The sequence below is a fragment of the Octopus bimaculoides genome, chromosome 13 (assembly GCF_046866305.1).
Source record: "Octopus bimaculoides isolate indiv1 chromosome 13, ASM4686630v1, whole genome shotgun sequence".
Classification (NCBI taxonomy): Eukaryota; Metazoa; Mollusca; class Cephalopoda; order Octopoda; family Octopodidae; genus Octopus; species Octopus bimaculoides.
The window spans coordinates 38,391,242-38,401,241 of NC_142940.1; the positions used below are offsets into that span (position 1 = coordinate 38,391,242).

At 39.8% G+C, this 10,000-nt stretch overlaps 1 protein-coding gene across 18 annotated transcripts in view; it reads right to left on the minus strand.

Annotated features, from left to right (window-relative positions):
- LOC106869449 (uncharacterized) overlaps positions 1–10,000 on the minus strand; it is a 679,123-nt gene that overhangs the window by 46,196 nt on the left and 622,927 nt on the right. The gene's annotated exons all lie outside the window — the stretch shown is intronic.

The following is a 10,000-nucleotide window of genomic DNA, read 5'->3' on the forward strand; positions in this document are numbered from 1 at the left end:
GATCATTGTCTTGTTTTGTTGTTGAACTGAGGGTGAGTAACAACAACAACAATAACGGACCAATACTTTTGATCATAAGCCTGTTGGATGTTTGCTGACCCGAGGGTCAACAGGAACAACAACAACAACACTGACCAGCCTTTTGTTTCAATAAAGCAAAGGTTTAGGAGAATTTCTTTGACACTGAAAATGGTAAATGAATTATATGGCAATAGAAAAAAAAGGGTTTTAGAACTAGCAGGAGGTGGTGGAGCAGTAAAAGATGAGCCCCCACCCATTGCTAGGGGGGAAGGGGAAGAACGAAGGGGGCAGGAACTTTTCTCATTAGTTAGATGTTAAGGTCAAGCAGAGGCTAAATAAAAGATAAAAATTGACCAGACCAGCTGGAATGGTTCAGAGCTGTTGTATTTGCAGGGGGTTAAGATAGGAGGGAGTCAGACAGACACAGTAGGGAAAGATTAGGGTGGGAGCAGCACGAAAAGGGCAAAGGGATACATTTTTGGACAGTTGTTTTGTGTAAATGAATGTGTGCATGTATATATGTTTGTGTGTGTATGTGTGGTTGAGGTGGGTTAGTAAGGGTTGTAGGGTAGGTGACGGCAGCGGCGGTGGTGATGGTTTGCATATACAAGTTTCTGTAAACAGTAAAACTACCGATCAGGTTTCAGCTGTCCCTAAAGTTCCGGTGGTGGGGGTGAGGCGGGCGAAATAGAACCACTGACTGAAAACAATGAAATAGTAGTGTATGTGTGTGAGTATATACATATATACATATATATATATATATATATAAACAAACGAACATATATATAAACAAACGAACCCCACTGCCGTCACAAAATCTGTATCTTTGCAATTAAATACCATTCTCTTTCTCTCTCTCACACACCCACAGATATTTTTTAGAACCCAATACCCAATTTAGCGTGTTTTTATTTATACCGATGACCCATAAAAATAGTCATTGCCACTTTTATTGTAGAGGAGAATGGAAGCGGGGTGTAGGGGTTGGCCAATCCTTAGTCTTTTTCTCCTCCTTTTTTAACTAGCTTCTGTTTCTATCTTCTTTGATGGAAGACAGCAGCATTGCCTTTGCCTTAATAACTCCCTCAGAAACAAAATAAAATAAAAAATAAATACCCCCCCCCCTCCCCGTCACCGGCAAGAATTGGAAAGACTAAGTTTGTATATAAAGCAATTCGCCACGTCGCTTTCATCAAAAGAAAAGCGGATACAAATTTATTAAACTAGCGGCTTTTGTATAGAGGAAATAGCTCGTTAAGACCTTTGACATGTCTCATCCACAACGTCTTCATCTTTCTACAAACCACAGAGATAAATAAACGATGGCAAATCCCTTTTAGGGATTTCTTTACAATAACAACAATTTTTGACAGGTACAACTGGAAATTTAGTTAACCGATTCCTTAAGACTGCAAAAACCAAAGATCCACCACATTTGGAATTAACATCAAAATACGGAAAAAAGTCGCAGAGCTTAAAGGCATTTTACCTGTAACTCCAGTGGGTCACACATAGCTGACCACCCCCCACAGTGTATGCCTGGTACTCAACTTCATCTGTCAAAAAGCACAGCTGACTGAATATCCCCCCACCCCAGAGTATATCTTGTATTTCGTTATATCTGCCAACAGCTACAACTGATTAAACAGAACTCCTGTATATGCCTGTACTACTCTATATTTGCCAACGGTTAAAGTTCGTTGAATGTACCCCCAGAACATGTCTAGTACTCCACTATATCTGTCAATAGTCACGGTTGATTGAATCAATCCCCAGAACATGTGTAGGACACCAATTTGTTGCCAAGAGTTACAGCTGGTTGAATCAGTCCATATCATGACTGGTACTCCACTAAATCTATATACCGTCACAGTTGCTTGAACAGAGTCCCAAACATATCCGTACTCCAATATATCACCTGCCAACGGTTACAGCTGATCGAATCAGCTCCAAACGCCACTGGTAATTACTTTCAGATACAAAGGCGAGGGAAACTGAGAGACAAAAACTTGTTCCTGGTGGAATTTAGTCTTTGATTTAATTTTATTGAAGACATTGAGGGAAAAGACGGACTGCAGCGTTTACTGTCAACCGAAATAGTCCAATAACGAATTGAAAAATCTTTAAAAATTAAAATTCTCATTTTGGCAACACAAGGAGTATACATTATCTGCAAAAGGCTAGCATAGTAAAGCCGATATTAAAGAAAAACAAAATGATGATCCTGTATATAAAACACACACAAATACATATAAATACATACGCGTGTATACACACTTACACAAATTGGTTTTAGAACAGGTAAGATGCATCGCTACGGTTGGTGAGAGGAAGGGCACTGGGCAGAAAACACTGCCTCACGAGATTCCTCTCATCCAGAAGAGTATTGAAAAACAATCGGTGTTTGTGTGTGCGTGTATATATATATATGTATGTATGTATGTGTGAGTGTGTGTGTATACCCACATATATGTAATATATCGATATAAAATCCTTTCTACTATAGGTACAAGGCCTAATATATGGGAGAGGGGAACAGTCGATTACATCGTCCCCAGTGTTTCACTGGTACTTAATTTATCGATCCCGAATGGATGAAAGACAGCAATGACCTCAGCAGAACGTAAAGACGGACGAAATGCCGCGAAGCATTTTGCCCGGCGTGCTAGCGATTCTGCCAGCTCACTGCCTTTGTATCAATATATAATATATAATATATATATATATATGAATAAATAATATGTCATAAACATACACAAATTTCGTAAATAAAAATATATATCATATATACATCTTATAAATATCTTGTTACACATTTTAGATATAATAGTATGTGTTATATAATTCATATATATGTCGTGTAATATATACACACATAACATGCACGTTTATACACACGTGTGTGCATGTTCGTGTGGTAAACATGGTGAACGTAGTATAAGTTATAGATGATTAATTATTTTAGAGATATTACCTAGAAGTTCAGGGTAGAGAGACCAGGGAGCCATAATGAGTGAGGGTAGTTGATGGCGGTGCCGTTTCTCTGGGGAACCAGTTTGAATGACATGTGCTGTGGTAGAGACAGGCATCTGTGTGTGTGTTGTTGTTCCAGCTTCTAAAAACTAAACCTGTTGATGTTGTGCTATTATTGCTCCTACTGCTGCTGCTGCTGCTGTTAATGGTTATGGTGGTGGTGGTGGCTAGTGGAGTTTGTTTTGTAGTACCACCATCCCCTGCGTTCATAGTAATAATAATAATAAGAGGAATAATAGCTGGGCGAGAGAGAGAGAGTGTGTGTGTGTGTGTGTGGAAGCGCTTGGAACCAAAAAGAAATATAAAGAAAAACCCTCCTGTTTTGTCACACATCCAATGGCTGCCAAGCAGGAGTGATGTTAGTGGTAAAATCGCGATGTGATTTCCCCTTCCCTCTCTCTCGCTCGACGCCCCACTAACCCTTAAAAACAAAACAAAAAGAAAAACAAAATAGAAAAAGCCCACAGACCCTCCATCCCTCAAGTCAAATATCAGACCCACCCCGCCGCTATAACTCGAAGCGGTAGTGGCGGTGGTGGTAGTGTTGCTTTACATGACCAATAAATATATAGTAACGAAGAGGGAGGGAGGGAGAGAGAGAGGGGAGAGAGAGAAGGTACGTAGGGTGGTGGTGGTGGTAAGGCTTTAAGTTTTAACACTTACTCTGGAGTGTGATGAAGTATGTCACCAACGAACAATGAGTTTGAAGGGTGCGGGAGGGGAGTTTGGGGGTGGGATGGGGGGGAGGGCAGAGATTTGGTGGGTGGGTATGAATATGCATTGGTGGGGTGGTTCAGAAGTGACACACACACACACACACAAGCACACTATGAAAATTCATGCGCTGATCTATCTATCTATCTATCTATATATATATATATATATGCGTGTGTATATATGCATGTATCTAAATATTTGATTATAATACACACACACACACAGACTACTTGTGCGCCTCCCACCGCCCCTAATAAAGGATGTTGGCTACGATGACATGGTGACACCCAGGAAGGGTGAAAGGTCAAGTTCACGATAATAATAATAATAATCCTTTCTACTATAGGCACAAGGCCTGAAATTTGTTGGGAGGGGACTAGTCGATTACATCGACCCCAGTGGTGCTTAGACATCGAAAGGATGAAAGGCAAAGTCGACCTCAGCGGAATTTGAACTCAGAAAGAAATGTCGCTAAGCATTTTGCCCGGTGTACTAACGACTGGCAGCTTGCTGCCTGAATAACAACAACAACAATAACAATAATAATTAACTCGTTTTATTGGCCACAAGGGCTAATATCAATTAAAACATGCAAGGAAAAAGACAGGACGAAGGTTAAAAAAGGTTTTGTCCGAAAAGGTAGGAACGTTCGTCTAAACAGAGGAAGAAAACGGAGAAAGATAATAATAATAATAATAATAATAATAATAATGATAACTAGTTGTTTAATCCTAGGTCAGGATGCCGGATAAAAGCCTATGATCAACTAAATCGAGGAAGGTCTTCTAGTCACGATCACACACATACACGTAAGGGCTACATTATCCAGTGGTTAGTTGTAAATTATGGGGGAGATTTGATTACTGCTTCTGATAGGTCGTGGTGGAGAGGGACCGCGCAGAAGCAACTCTATACAGAAGCCACAAATGAATGGTGACAAACAGATGAAGCATTGAAATCGATGCCAATTCTTGCTTGATTGGTTTTTTATTCATTCATATTTATATTATCAATCTTGGAAGAAGAAACAGAAGACTCATCCTGGTCGGGATTCGAACTCTGATTATAAAAACGGTTGGGAGCAAAATTCCACAAAGCATTGTATGAGACTCTCTAGAAATTCTACCACCAACTACCCCTTTCCATTCCACATAATGTTTTCCTTATTGTTTAGCAAACAACAACAACAACAGCAAGAATATTATCGCTTGTTTCAAGAATTACTTAAATTACAATATTGTACGTGTTAGAAAAGATCGCTATCTGTACAGAAGAAGATGATGACGACGACGACGACTACGACTACGACTACGACTACTACTACTACTACTACTACTACTACTGCTGCTGGTGATGATGATGCTAAAATAAATAAAATATGTGAGGGTGTTGAAAATAGTGGAAAAGGCATAATCTGAGTGTTTTCTGAGAAGAATAAGATAAAAAGAAAAAACAATAGCCGTTTCAAAGAATAGACAAAGGCAGGCAGGAAGGGGTCTTGAAGGAATTGGTTGCATATGGAGGGAGAAGGAGAGACAGAGAGAGAGAGGTGGGGAGAGAAAGATAGAAGAGTAGATAATAGAAGCAGTACAAAGATAAAGATCAGGGAGTGAAAGAGAGAGACAGAAAGAAAGAAAGAAAGAGAGAGAGAGAGATAGCGTCTGAATGTGAAACAGAGAAAGCTTGTGTTTTTGATTGTTTAACACACACACACACACACACACACAGATTGATGGTAAGTAGCCTGCTTACCAACCACATGGTTCCAGGTTCAGACCCACTCCGTGACATCTTGAACAAGTGTCTTCTGCTATAGTTTTGGACTGACCAAAGCCTTGTGAGTGGATTTGGTAGACGGAAACTGAAAGAAGCTCGTCGTATATATATATATATATATATATATATATATATATATATATATGAGTATATACATATATATGTACATGTATGTATATACGTTCATCCACATGTACATATAGATACATAACTGGGTACATGACGTGGCAAAAGAACAAGGACAAAAATGGTAAACAAACAAGCAGGCCACATAGAAACATCCCCTTCATCAGCTGCCACCATTAAAACTCCGGCGTTTCGAAGAATTAAGGCAGTACGCATCGTTAAAATGGTTCTTCCCACGAACACAAATTAAATTGTTTTCGTGGAGGGTAGTGGCGGACGGAAAACAAGACAGGAAAACGAAACTGTGAAATAAACAACCATCGCTTGACAACCGATGCTGGTGTGTTTACGTCCCCGTAAATTAGCGGTTGGGTAAAAGACCCCGATAGAATAAGCATTAGGCTTATAAAGAATAAGTCCTGGGGTCAATTTGTTCAACTAAAAGGCGGTGCTCCAGCATGACCGAAGTCAAATGACTGAAAAGAATAAAAGAACACAATACATATATATATATATATCTGATTGTGTGTGTATATATATATATATATATATATATATATATATATAAGGGACTATTATAAGAAACGAAAAAAGAAAACAAGTAAATAAACAAGTGGCAGGGAGACTAATAAACCCCAACATTTTGTTAAGTCATTAGTGGTGGTGGCTGACCCCTGTAACCTCATACGAAACTATAAACATTCTTTTCTAGCTCGCTTGATCTTTCCTTTCACTGTTTGCTGATCTTTGACACCTTAAAGTAAGCCCTTTGGCAACAATCTGATAGCCCTTATAACAAAAAGCTGATGATTTACAAGGGGTGTTCCCATCCCACACACACCACTCGCAAGTCATACATTACAGCCCCTTGTTCAGTCTTGCTGAAAAAACAAACAGTCAGTAGCCCTGAAGCATGTTTAACGCTTTTGTTACCGTATTTTCATTGAAACACGTTGCTTTTATTTCAATCAATTTTGAAAAAATAATGAAAGGTTTAATAAAACTACTTCGATATAACTTTATCAAATTCGGAACACGTATTGCTTTCAAAATTTAGCATAAAACTAGTAATTTCGGAGAAACAGGTAAGTCGATTACATCGTCACCAAGTATACAACTGGTACTTATTTTATCAACCAGCGAAAGGATGAAAGGTAAAGTCGACCGTGGCGGAATTTGAATTCAGAACGTAGAGACGGACGAAAAGCTGCTAATCATTTTACCCGGCACGGTATCGATTCTGCCAGCTCGCCGCGTTGGTTTGAAAATTTGGCTCAAGGCCACCAATTTTGGGGGAAGGGGAAAGTCGATTACATTGACTCCAGTGCTCAACTGGTACTTACTTTATCGACCTAGGAAGGATGAAAGGCAAAGATGACCACGGCGGAATTTGAACTCAGAACGTAAAGACAGGCGAAATGCTTAGCAACATTTCGCCCGGCGTGCTAACGATTCTGCCAGCGCGCCGCCTCTTAAGTTAGAGACATATATTAACAAGAAATTTTGACGCAAGGCCTTAATTTAGATGTCTAAAGGGTTATAGGCAGCCGTGGAATTCTCAGCCATTTCTATCTTGATTTAGGAGAAAGTGATTCAGTTGATCAAACAACTGAAATCCTCATCGTTGAATGACGAAGATCCACCAGCAGTACAATTAACTTTGGATTTCAGATGCCAATGTCTTTAGTCCACCGCAGTACTTGACGGTTGCGTTATTTTTATACTGACTCACTGGAAGGACTAAAAGGCAAAGTTGAACCTCAGCGGGATTTGAACTCAGAATGGTAAAAATAAAAATAAATGTAGACGCAAGTAGTTTTAAGATTTATTTGTTTTCCTTCCAGTCCAACACAGCAGCAAGTCTGCCTCTTCGCCACCAACCAACACCCCTCCACCTCCTCCTTGATATCGTGGTATTTATTCTTATTGTCTTGTGTAGTTCTCCACGTGTGTGTGTGTGTGTGTGTGTGTGTGTGTGTGTGATGTGTGTTTTAATAGTTGATACCGCTTGTAATGTGAAAATACACCAACAACAATTGTATGGCTTGTCTTGTTTAACAAACTATTGTTCTCTAAACTCTGTCCCTTGGTAGTTTCAGATATTTCTTATTTGAAAACGACCTTGCAGCTTCTGTTGGGTCTCTCTTACATTCTCTATATTTAGAACTGCTTTGTTTCTTCCTTAGTCTCTCTCTCACAAATACTTATACAACTACTCCAGAACACACACACACACACACACACACACACACGATCATCGTTTCAACGTCTACGTCTCCAGGGGTCAGATGAAATTTATTGAGAAGAATTCTTCTACAATCGGTGCTCTTCCTGTCGCCAACACATACACGTCCGTCAAGGGGCGTCGCTTAGAGGCTAAGGAATTCGGCTCACGATCACAAGGTCACGAGTTCAATTAACAGCAGCGCGTTGCGTGCTTGAGCAAGACACTTTATTTCACGTTGTTCCACTCCACTCAGCTGGTAAAAATGAGTCGTACCTGTAATTCAAAGGGCCAACCTTAGCACACTCTGTGTGACGTTGAATCTCCTTGAGAACTACGATAAAGATCGAATGAATTTAATGGTTATATTTAGCTGCTAGTTTTGCAGGTCGAACAATCGCGCAACAACCCCATCATTGATTTGAATTGTCGAAGTTGGTATCTGCTGTTTAAGCTTTCGACAAATGATAACTTTGAGCAGTTTTGACAGATAATATAAAAGAATGGTGGAAAACAAAGGATAATGACAATAAAAAAAAAACCTAGTCTTTGGCACTGATCAATCATGCATGATGTGGTCGTTTATCAATTGTTACCGATTCTTCTGAAATCAACTTTGGTCTTTTATGACAATAGAAGCTCAAAAGAAACAAGAAACAATTGGCACACACACACACACACACACACACACACACGCACAAAAAGTCACACACACATACTTTCTATCTCTCTCTCTTTCTCACACGCACACATGTATGTATGTGTGTCGTTTTTGTATTTGGTTTGCAAAGTTCTTGATGTAAACTTGTGTGTTGCGATAAATTTCGTTGCTTTGGGAGGGTCACAACGCCAATAATATACACACGCACTAGTTCAATTTCACTTCTCTACTATTATTAGTCACTTGTTTAGTTATTTACCGAAATAACTAATCGATTGCTTGTTTAATCAGTCGGCTAGTCAATAAGTTGTTTGTCAAATACATCTCTCTCTCTCTCTCTCTCTCTCTCTCTCTGTATATATATATATATATATATATATATATATATATATCATTCATCTTCAATCACTCGACTGTGGCTAGGCTGGGATAGATATCCCCATGAAGGGTTTCAGTCGAAGAAATCGAACCCAGTACTTTATTTTAAAAGTCTGGTTCCTCTTCGATCAGTTCGTTTGCCGAAGCTCTAAGTTACGAGGACGTAAATAAACAAACACCGGCTTCCAAACACTGGTGGGCGAGGGAAAAACACAGTCCCAAAGAAACACGCCCACACACATATATAAAACCAAGAAGTCGAAAAGCGAACTTACCAAGAACACATAGCCATACCTTGGAGTGAGGGAGAGATTTGGTAGCTATTTCTAACAGGTCGAGTGGCCAATAACACAAACGTTCCCTCGATGGTTTACCTGGTCACACGTTTTCCAACGAATATTCATAATAATCGATGTTAATCGATCCAGATAATACATTGATATTTACTGCATCGTCTTCACTTCGGATGACGGCGAGGAAGAGAGGGCGGAGGGGAATGAATGGGTCAGTATCGATCTTGGCGAGAATTTGAATTCCAGAGATTCTAAGTGACATCATCAAAACGCCACACTGGTGACCTCCCCACAGACATGCGTAGTAGCTACGCCTGTTCTTTCTTTGTTTCTTGCTCCCTTTCTCTCCCAAGGTATACAAAAATACCGAAACAATAGTCGTCCCGGCATAGTTCCAACTTCGGTGAACTAGTCTACAGAAAAGGTCAAGCTGAACCTCAACTTTGATATCAAGCCGACGTTGCAGCTACGTTACATTTTATTATTATTAGTAGTAGTATTATATATATATATATGTTATACACACACACACACACACACACATATCAATGCAGGCGTGGCTGTGTGGTAAGACACTTGCTTCCCGACCACATGGTTACTGATTCAGTCCCACTGCGTGGCACCTTGGGCAAGTATCTTTTACTATAGCCTCGGGCCGACCAAAGCCTTGTGAGTGGATTTGGTAGACGGAAACTGAAAGAAGCCTGTGGTATATATATATATATGCGTGTGTAAGTGTGTGTAAGTGTGTGTCTTTGTGTCTGTGCT